The sequence below is a fragment of the Tripterygium wilfordii genome, chromosome 4 (assembly GCF_013401445.1).
Source record: "Tripterygium wilfordii isolate XIE 37 chromosome 4, ASM1340144v1, whole genome shotgun sequence".
Taxonomy (NCBI): domain Eukaryota; kingdom Viridiplantae; phylum Streptophyta; class Magnoliopsida; order Celastrales; family Celastraceae; genus Tripterygium; species Tripterygium wilfordii.
The window spans coordinates 9,508,977-9,519,683 of record NC_052235.1 but is presented as its reverse complement, the minus strand read 5'-3'; positions in this window follow the sequence as shown (position 1 = coordinate 9,519,683).

The following is a 10,707-nucleotide window of genomic DNA, read 5'->3' as shown; positions in this document are numbered from 1 at the left end:
GAAAGTAGCTTTTGTGTGCAAAAAGCTGCCCAATAGTCTCAGTGATTGACCCAGAGTAAGCATCTAGCAATTGATATTGCTAGAAACCCATCAACAGTTAGAGATTGTAATCACCAAGAAATTGTAGAGACAACAAATTATATTTACACTACTTCTCCATGGAAATCTTAAAAAGTCGTTGCCTTGAATAAAAAAATCTTTAGTTTGGGAATTTTTTACTTGAGGCTAATTTTGAATTTATAAGTTCCTGATAGTTTCAGAAAGTTTTGGTTCTTAAAAAATCAGAATTGAGCATCAAGTGTTGTATGCATCTAATATGAATCATGAGTAACTTGAATATTAAATGAATTTACTTTTTTATTAATTAAATCTCACTTATTTATGTTGTTAATTACTATTATCTTGTTAACAGGGGTCTATTCTAGGTGTTGAGGTGGAAATTCAGGGTTTAGGTTCAATTGTAGGTGTTGAGGTGGAAACTTATCAAACATCCTATTCTACTCAATTAATTGCACAGGATGATAAAAAGGGCATGGAAAAAGCAGCTCGAGCTGAAGATGGAGGATTACTGAAGCAGAATATTTCCACTTTAACAATACCACAGGTAGTTGGCTACTCCTTTTACATGTAGCTCAAATAAATCTGATACAGTTATGGCTTCCTTAAAAATTGGGTAATAATTGCTATCAAAAACTTATAAAACTCTTGTTATCTCAAAGCAGGGCGTCAAGTGGCTCTATCATCTTGGGGCCTGGATTTGACTTCAGCTGAAAGGGTTGCCCTTTAGTTCGTGGCCTCACTTAGGTTAGTGTTTTCTATTGTTAGTTGGCATTTGCTTATTGAAGTTTATTCATTGCAGGTTTTGATAAAACTTATTGACATGGTTTCAAACACTTCGATATGCCCGCAGGTTAAATATAAATATAAATATATATATATATATATATATATATATATATATATATATAAATTTGAGCTTGAGTCATATCTTTCTTTACAGTATATAGTGTTTTCAAGTGCTATTATGTAATTGTTTTTTTTTTTGTTTTATCATGACATTGTTGTAGTTTTTGTTTTAGTTTATAAAATTCTTATCCCACGAATTCGTTTCTGTATAGTATTTGTGCTTTGCAAAGTTCATATAATAGTTTATATTATACACAGATTTGGTCAATTCTATAATTTATGGAAAACTGAACATGTACATTATTAAAAGGATCCATTTGTTAGTGTATGTTCTTATCGTTAAGTATGTTTGCATACAATATTCTGCATTTTCCATTATACGAAATATCCGCTTATTTGGGTGTCAAGAGAGGTGCTTTGGAAAACCATATTTTTGTTAGAACTTCTAATTGTGTTTGACAACTTCTCTTTCAATCTCCCAAGTTTGATATTTGTATATGTGGTTTTTTTTTATATGAAAGGTGAGTTGAGATTTTCTTCTCCGCATCACGGATAGTCAAGCCACTTTCTCAAAGTGAAGAAGAGGACTCTTCAAGAAAGCTCAAGAGCTCGCATCGTCTTCTTTACAACAATAAAATTCTATGAGTACTCCAGTACAAGATTTTTCTCTACTCTTTCCTTTCTGAACTCATTTTGTTTTCCATGATGGTTATAAAGCCAATTTAATTGAGATGGATCTATTTGTAGTTACAGTAACTATTAGTCCTGGTCTAAGTCGGAACACACAACCGACATTCCTGTTCCTGTTTTTGCAGTTACTCATTTTGGACTATCGTTCCTGTTCTCCTTCTTCAAGACATTTGCATCCGACATTCTTCTATTTTCATACAACCGGTGGTTGGGAAAGTTTGAGGTTTTTCTTGAATTTGTTTGTGAGTTTTTCGTGGTCGAACTCTATGAATGGATTGCAAAAGCTTAGTATTAACCCTGTTTTGGTTTAGTATTAACCATGAATCTAACTAATCTATCAGTAGGAGACAATCAAAATAAGCACACAAATACATTGTTCAAACCATGTACATTTATGAAAGGCAATTATACAAAGCAGAGAATAATTTATGCAATTCTCAATCCTAAACTTCCATGTTCTATGTAAATTTGTTAAGATGATTAGGTAATATAATGTATGAGATTTTTTGTAATACCCTTTTGTGTGTTTTTGGATTTGATGTTAGGGATCCCTAAGTGTGGATGGTAATATGATATCTCTTTTATATTTGTTTCTCTCTCTCTTTTATATGTTAAGTCTTTTATATTTCGTGGGAATGTTTCAAGAAAGATTTTTGTTTTTTTTAATACATGATGCATGTTTAAATTTTTCCAAAGATCCTTGAGGAATTTATATTCGCTGAAATTTTACTCATGGGATACAATCATCCCATTGCAAGATACCATGTCTATACTTATTAACCTTATTGTGATTTGAAGCTGGATTTTAGTGGTTCTTGAGAACTTGGAATTATACGGAATACATTTTCTGCAGGGATGATGCCTTGGAAATGAAAATATCTAAAAACAAATTCTAATTGTTTTTAAAAATTTTTGAAAAAAAAAATACTGAAACATTATTGTATTGGAGAAAAATACAATATACAATAACAATCTAAAAAAAGAATAAAAATAATAATTCAAATGAAAAAATTGTAACATCTAATGACTAAGTACTAAAAAGTATGCGCAATTTAAAAAGTTAACTTAATCACTACAATAGTTCAAAATTAAAAAAAAAACTAAAAAAGAGACGCCTTTTACAATATATTTCATTCATTAGTTTGATTTAAAAATAAAACGTTAAAAAAATATGATAAGATATATGCACACACAGAAACACACACACATTTTTTTTATCAAGTCTATGAAAGTACAAGTGTCAACAGACCTCACATAGAAGGCACAAATCAAGCCCACGAAGGGGCAGACTAAGCCCACACACCTCCTTATAAATATTCGGAGGAGGTGAGACTAGAACCCATGACCTGAAGTCAACATATACTATATACGTTTAAACAAATATATATGAAACAAATTTGAGAGTAAAATAATAAACAAAGTTAATTAATACTTCCAAAAAATGTTTTAGAATATAAACCTACAAACTTCAAAATAAAAGACACCAGAAAAAAAAATTAAATGAAAATTAGAATACTTTTACAAAAAAAAAAAATCTCAACCAGTAATAGCTTTATCATATAAAAAAATTAAATCAAACTAATTAACTATTTAACTCATGATAATTAATATAATTATTGAGATATCAAAATAAAAAAAAAGAATATCATAACAATATTAGAAAATATATATATTTCTAATATAAATTTTGTAAAAACAGATTTGATATAACTTATGTATATATATGATTTTGGTACTAGACCTAGCACATGATTCCATGCGTTAATGAAGTTTGATTTCCTAAATCAAATGTGAAGACATTTGAGGAATCAAAAAAAAAAAAAAAACTGAAATCGATTAATGCGGAGAAATAGTTGCATGTATTTGTTTGTTGTGACAAGTTAGGTTTATATAAAGGGATATTCAACTTGATGTACATGACAGTCGGTGAATATAAAAAAAAGGGATTTGTTAAAAAAAAAAATTCTGTAACGGACAATAGAATCACATCAATTATATTGATTACAATTTAGACTCTACATCTACAAACAATTAATAATATTTTAAAAAAATAATAACACATTGAATAAGAAAATAAACATGGCTATTAATTACATGAAAAAAAGGGTAAGAGTTTAAAAGAAACATATTCACAATACAAGTATTAAAAAACATAAAAAAATATTTAACATCACAAAGGAGATCAAAAGAATTCTACAAGAAGGCAAGGGGAAAATGAACTACTTCAACAAAATCACTGAAGATCTGACCCCGCAGATCATGGAAATAGTGGTTAAGCAGCAACCAAATGATTACGGATCAATAAGATAAAGGTGCAAGTATTTTACATTTTTTTATTGCTTTTACACATTTGAATAAAAAATATACCAATTCCAAAAAAATAAAACAATAATATGAATTCTTTTTGGTGTCAATAGTTCTGCAGAACTTTTGCGATTGTCAAAAGATAAAAAAACTTACGCAACACATTGACATGCGGAAAATGAGGAAAAAAATATTGCTGTTAACAAATGAAGGGTTGCGTTTTCTGATGGATCTTGAACAACAAGGAAACATAGACTCAAAACTTCTAATAGGAACAAGATTTTTCTTCCGTATAAATGCAAGACGTTCGGGGATGGCTTATATTATGGAATTAGCTTCAACTTATCAACCAAGATCGCTATATATTTTGGCAATAGCACAAATTATGGAAGAAAACAAAAATGGATATGAGATTTTATCATCTATGTTTAGGGAGAAAGAAAAAGGGAACAAGACAATACAAGAATGTAGAAGAGCATTAACATAAATACTGACAAGAACAGATTGCAAGAAAATTCCAGTTAATCTACTATACACTGAACAAGGAAGCCACATTGGAACGGTTCAGAAAAATATATTAGAGGAAATATAGAGCAAAAAATAAAATGTATAAGATACAATATAGAAGTAGAGATGTATAAACTTAAAAAAAATTGCTTGATCAATAATTACATCTAAAAGAAATTAATTTCAATATTAAAAAAATCCGCACATCGCGCGGGGTTCCGACTAGTGTAATAAGAAGCTTAAACAATGTAATAAGAGGGCTAAAAAAATGTAATAAAGGTCTGTGTTGATTAAATAAAATGTAATAAAATAATATAATTTTTCATCCTAAACAAATTATTTCAATATTTTAAAAATAAATAATGAGATTTCTCATACGACACAAATAAAAATTAATGTAATTTAAGTGAGAATATAGAAAACAAGTATTTATGGTTCTTTCAAATGTTAATTTAGTCTAAATTTCACATTATAAGGTCTAATTTGAAAAACAATGTATTTTCATTATTTTTTAGTATTATAAATTGTTATTACATTGTTTTTATTGGTCTAGATTATTATTTTATTGTTTTCATTGTTGCAAATCTTATTACATTGTTTACGAAAATAATATAATTAACAACGATCAAGTAAAATGTATCGACAATATGTCTTGTAAGGAAGAGTGCTACATGTTGATTCCGAATATATAAAAAAAATTTCAAAATCTAACAAGTATTTTAAGAGAAAAAATATTTTGAAGTTTCATTTAAGGAAAAAAAAGTCAAAAAAATTTGTAATGCCATTTGAGAGAAAGATGGACCATTTGTTTGAACAATTAAGGGAATTTATGCAAAAAAATAACACATGACACAACTTTACATGTCATCTAGCACATGTGTTATGCCACATAGATTATGTATGGCTATGGACATTTAGATGGGGGTATGGGAGTCTATATGCAGACCCACAATTTGCTACAAACCCATTTTTTTATTTTTTATTTTATTAACCCACCTTTTTGATTTCTGTTCCAATTGCTGGATAGTTGGATAACAGTGCCAATCATGTCTGTTTTTTTGGCTTCCTCACATTTGCTACTCTGTCTCTATTTTCCTAATTAATTATTATTCTTTATGTACTTAGGCGTACGTTTTTATGTACGTAAGCATTATTTGTTCGAAAATTTAAATCAGTTGTATACACATTTAACACAACATCATTTGAAACTTTATCTCAATTATTCACCAAAAAAGTGAAAAGATTCTCCATGGGAAAAGACATGTTTACAATAATAATTGTTGTTGTCATTCAAACATGCATTATTTGTTTACATGACATGTTTGCAGCAATAATGCAAAAAAATATATTTTTAAAAATTAAAATTAAAATTTTTTTCGTGAGGATCTCTATATATTGGGAGGCTAGTCAAGTAATTGGATGAGTATGCTTGACATGAGTCACTTAATTACTTCTTGATACAACGTTATTTTGATTTTGATTAGCGACATACAATGCATGATATTCCTATTGCTACGATCTTTACCACCACCACCCTCAGAACAAATTGTGATTTGTATTGAATTTGTCAACTAAAATCATGATTCCAAATCATCTGATGCCACCCATCCTGATACAATGGTGTATGTACAGATATGAATGTGCGGTATACTAGCCATTTATTTACCATCATAATTTTATTTTTTATGATGAAATTTTTATTACATAATTTACCGCACTTGCAATTAATGTAATTTTGAATTTTAATTATTAAAAATATATTTAATTTTACTTTAATAATTCATTTCAACATATATAGACTTAGACACTCACTTGAGAATCGTAGACATGCATGTTTTGAAAGTAAATTTTTAATATATTTTTAAGTTGAAAGCAAATTATTAATATACTTTAAAGTAAATGAATTATTAAAGTAAATGTAAATATTGGAACGAAAATCAAGGTTGTTTATTAAAATGGGTCTAGCAATTGGAACGAAAATAAAAAAAGTGGGTTTGTACTGAGTAAATTGTGAGTCTGCATATAGACCATCCCATTTAGATTATGTATAATAAGTGCTATCGAAAACATAAACTTGATTTTAATAATATAAGAGGATAAGGTTATGATAATCCTCTAAAATATTCTTCAAATTGTTTTGTCCATGCAATAATAGACATCTAAAATTTCTTCTAACATCAACAAAAACTAATTACAAATTCCGTAAAATTAGTTCTCAAAATAAAATATGTAGCCAGAGCGAGAGAGCACTTATGTCAATAACAACTAGGGATGTACACCGGGCTTCAAAACCCAACTCGACCCAGCAACCCGGACCGACCCGATACTTATTGGGTAGACCCGAAAGATTTCTTATCGGTCCGGGTTAAACCCGACCCACTAAACTTTTAATAGGACCGGGTACCGGGTTATTACTTTCATGATTTTCGGATAATCGGGTCCCGGTAATAAAACCTTCATATAAAGAGGCCCAGTTTTAGTGAGCTCTTGGTGCTAAATCCTTTTAGGAAATGTTTATATAACCTACCCGACCTTTACTGGACTTCATTATGGTATTAAAGAGGCTTGTATTACTTACTCTTTTATAGTTTTCGATGTGGGATACTCGACGTCCTTGCCACCAACAGCGGAGCTGATCTAACGTTGAATCCTTTCTATAAGTGATTCTTTACTGTTTTAATGGCTGCTATCTTCCTAAAAAGGAGGGTCAAGAGACTTGACTGTCATCAAAAGTCACTTCACTACCTAAAGTGATGGACTCTTGCCATCACGCTTTGGCTTTAGCATATGCCAAGCACATCTAAACACAAAATAGAAAACAGTGCTTGGATTTCAATTGGATACTTTTCTTCTCTGTTTCAGATACAAGTCAAGTTGAACACAAAGAATGAAGGAGTATCCCATACCGGAAAAATAAAAAGAGAAACAAAGAAAAACATGTTTTAAAAGCCATAGCCCATTGACATTCAACATTTATTCTCATAACATTTCCAGAATCGGGTTACGGGTTAAATATGACCTGAACTTGGTAACCCGATAATCCGGTGGCTTGAAACTCAATAACCCGGATTTTTTTAACAGGGTTATCGGATGGGGTCATGGGCCTCTAAAAAATTATCAGGTCGGGTCAAACCCGAACCGATAACCCGGGACTCGGCCCGATGTACACCCCTAATAACAATTAGAAACTCAAATAATTTCCAAAACCATCGAAAAGAGCATGCAACACGAGATCTAATAAGTTATGTCAATAACGACTATAAACTCAAATAATTTATTTGCACTGCATATAAATATGATTTTATCTGCACTGTATACGAGTTTATCTATATTACATATAATTTATATACCCTGCATATAAATTTGATTTATCTACACTACATGTAAATTTGAGTTATCTTTACTAATAGACAACAAACACACTGACATCAAAAACACTACGCTAACTTTGAGCCTAGATTTGATTTTTAAAATGTTCGAGTCTTCAAAAGTATATTAGGTACAATTGCATGGGTTTCTTCTTTCCAACGTCATAAAAATCATCTCAATTGGAGCTCAAATGAGTGAGTTATGGATGTCTGAATACACTAGCATTGAACACACTGATGTAAAAAATACAGTTATATTATGCAAACTTTGAGTTTCGATTTGACCTTTAAAATATTGGAATCTTTAAAAAAATATTAGACACAATTCTATGGGTTTTTGAGTTTTCCTTCTAACGCCACAAAAATAATCACAATCGGAGATGAAACGAGTGAGTTATGGCTATCCGAACACACTGATGTCCAATCTTATTTGTATTGTTTTAATGTTTATTTTTATTAGTTAATTATTAAGATTATTCTTTATATATATATATAATTAGTTAATTATTAAGATTATTCTTTATATATATATATATATATGATTGAAATATCTCATGGAATTTTATATTTAATCTCTTGATACAAGTTTTCCCTTTCGACATACTTTTTTTATTATCACTCAGGTTTATAAAAGTAGAAACAATGTTAAATAAGAGTATAAAATTAGGTAGTAGTATTTTTTTTGAAAGGGCATCATGACCCTAAAAACCTTCATTAAAAGGAATCACATATCACACAGGCCTAGCATTCACCCTAGAATGCCTCTTGGAGAGCATCTCAAGAGAGATGAGTAAAAAAACCAAAATAAACAAAGTGATTGACTTGGTAATCGCTATAATTATCCAAAAACTCCGCTACAGTTATCCACTGCAATAACTAGGATTGATCAAAAAAATTGAGTCAAACTGAACCGACCACCAAACCGACCAATCGTTCGGTTATTGCTAAACATATGTTAGTGAGGACCAACCGAAAAACCGACCGGATAATCGAAAAACTGACCAAACTGCCAATAATCGACCAATTGATTGGGTAAATTTATGTCAAAAAACTGAAGAAAAAAAAACCCGACCAAAACAAACTGTGGACACCCCTGGCAATAACTGCAAAACCACTTAAAACTCCACTGCAGTTGTCGACTTGGTAACCACTACAGTTATTGACCAGTTGTTGACTTGGTAATCACTAAAGTTATTGACCGATCCACACCTCCTTGAACAGTGTCGGGGGGACCGATGAAGTAGATCCCGATGGAGAAGAACGCTGTTGAGTAGCAACTAACTTTGGTCGAAGAGATAGGGTCGCTCTAAACCAAGAACCAAATCTTTCGCTCTCAACCTCGCCACAAGGGTGACGTAAGAGACCCATACCCTAATTCGTAAGAAAGATTCCCATCCAAACTCATCAGCCAAAATATCCATATCTTCAACCCGTCTAGTAGAACCTCCGATCAACAAAAAACCATATCTTCCATGACTTGCCAATAACATACTATTCTGTAGATCATAACAAAAAAAGGCTACGCACTTTCTCCCGTAGTTATCGATGAGGAAACTAAAGAGAGAGACTTGGGAGCGCCTCCCCTCGAAGAGAGGAGCGCCCATTTATTTTATTGTAAATTAGGTAGTAATATAAATTAAACAAGTGTCTCAAATTTCATTTTACACTAACATAATGTAATCATCCATCTTATTAATCTCAAGGGAGAATAAACCTTTATCAAAGACAATGGACCTTGAGTTGAATTTTCATGTCCAATTAATTTCTTTGGGAGTTCTTTAAAAAAGAAAAATCATTCCCCAGTTTTAAAAAAAAGAGTCAACCCTGTTCTTCTATACAAGGCAGATTTTCTTTTGGGTGAAATTTTTTTTTCAGCCCCAAGCGACGAACAAGGACGAAAATTTTCGAATTTAATTTCCAGGACACAAAACTGACAAAATTTTGGGATTTAATTTCCAATTAATAGCAGAATCCACTAAAAGAAACTTAAAAGGGTGTTCATCCCCAATATTAGTCTAGGGTCTGTTTGGTGCACAATTTTGTCATTAGCATATAGGTTGCGTTTGGTGCACAATTCTGGTGCACAATATATTGCATTTCAACCATATATAGTATTGCACAAACAAACAGAATTTTTGGGGTACAAATTTCAATGCAATTTCAACACAATAAATAGTTCTTTTTGGAATTGTGATATTTTCTACAATTTCAAGACAATTTCCTCCCTTGCTAATGTAATTACCCTTAATGAACTCATAAAATTACACAATATGCCATCAGTACTCATCAATTCACATGATAGCTTTTCTCTGCTTTTGTACAGCCCTTCGTTTCTTAGATTTTCTTCTCCGATCTCGACTGTGATTTCTTCTCCGATATCGAGTTGCGGCCGACCGCCAATGGCATATGCGAATCTTCTCCTCAACCCTAGGTTATTTCAGTTTCTCTTTGTTTTCTTCGTTTAGAGCTTCTGGGTTTTGCTCTCTTTTGTGGGTTTGATCCAAGAACCATTGGTAGATAGATTTTCGGGTTTATTTTTGTAGTCAATATTTTGTTTGTGTTAAATCTGGATGCTGGAGATCTTGATCTTAGTGTTTGAAGATTGGGGCGGTGTCTTCAATTATTACAATTGGATTTATATGATTTGTTTATGATGATTTGTTTATGCTGTATTTGTTTATGCTAGATTTGTTTTCATTCCAATAAATATTTTATGGACATACAACTTCCCAAGTATTAGGAGGTTTTGGTATTTATGATTGTCTTGGACGTTCATTTAGCTGGGTATAAATCTGGTTTTAACTTGCTACTGCTTCCCCCAACTGAAACACTAAAATGTTTTTTTCGATTGAAATTTAGACAAGTTGAGCTCCCTTATGTTTTGTTCCTTCTCTACAATTTTTTGAGGAGTTTCTAACATTCTGGGTGGTTT